The following is a 961-nucleotide window of genomic DNA, read 5'->3' as shown; positions in this document are numbered from 1 at the left end:
CAGCTAGGGGCCATAGTCTCAGTGGTTCCACCAGGCTCTGTCAGACCAGCCAAACTTGTGTCCTTTCTTTATTTTTTTTCCAAATGATTTTGAGTTTTGTTCCATATTGTTCTTCCTCTCAATCCAGGATCTCCTACATAGATCCCCTTCCAAGTGGTTGACAATGGTAGCTGGGCACCCTCTAGTTCTTCTGGTCTCATAGTCGTATAGGCTGCAGAACAGATGGTGTACAATCACTAGGACTAATTCTTTACATGAATTTTCGGTTTTCTTCATTCTTTTTGGCTCTGGATGAGGAAAGACCCATCATTGCATCTGGATGGCAGCTTGCAAGCTTTTAAGATCCCAGTCGCTACTCACCACATTAGAAGGTGGAACAATGTTTTGTGTAGTATGTTATGCCAATTGAGCTTGATGTCTTCTGTGACTATGGTCCTGAGCCCACAGATTCAACTACTCACTCTCTCTGGGTAGCTGGCTGTGATCAAGCAATGACTACAACCTTGCCCCTTGTCAGCTCCACTATACACCTGGGAATTCAGATCATACACATAAACTTATAGGACAATTGTCTGCCAACCCTATACATGTTCTTGGATATACTCCTCATTTCATAGACATACATAACAGTTCAGCCTGTCTACCCATCTATCCACCCATATACCCATGTTAGCCTTCACTGACAACGCCGTACTATATGTGAAAAATGGTTCATCTTTGTTGTCTGTACTTCCCATGTACCTCTCTATGTCTTTCTCTTCCTCAATGCCACTATATTGATCACTCACATTTGGGACATTGCCCTTTTCTTCACCCAAATCAAAACTTATCCCTATCTATCTAAAGTGTTCCCTCCTCTCCCCTCCCACCTCTGGTAACCAACAAAGAAAACATCCTTCCATAGATAAATGTTTCCTTGACTTTTATAATAACGGAGTAATACAATATCTGTCCTTTTGTG

This window comes from Orycteropus afer, unplaced genomic scaffold (genome assembly GCF_000298275.1).
Source record: "Orycteropus afer afer isolate SDZICR_OR568_19922 unplaced genomic scaffold, OryAfe1.0 scaffold00819, whole genome shotgun sequence".
Classification (NCBI taxonomy): Eukaryota; Metazoa; Chordata; class Mammalia; order Tubulidentata; family Orycteropodidae; genus Orycteropus; species Orycteropus afer.
The sequence above is the reverse complement of the archived record's forward strand: the minus strand, read 5'-3'. Positions refer to the sequence as shown.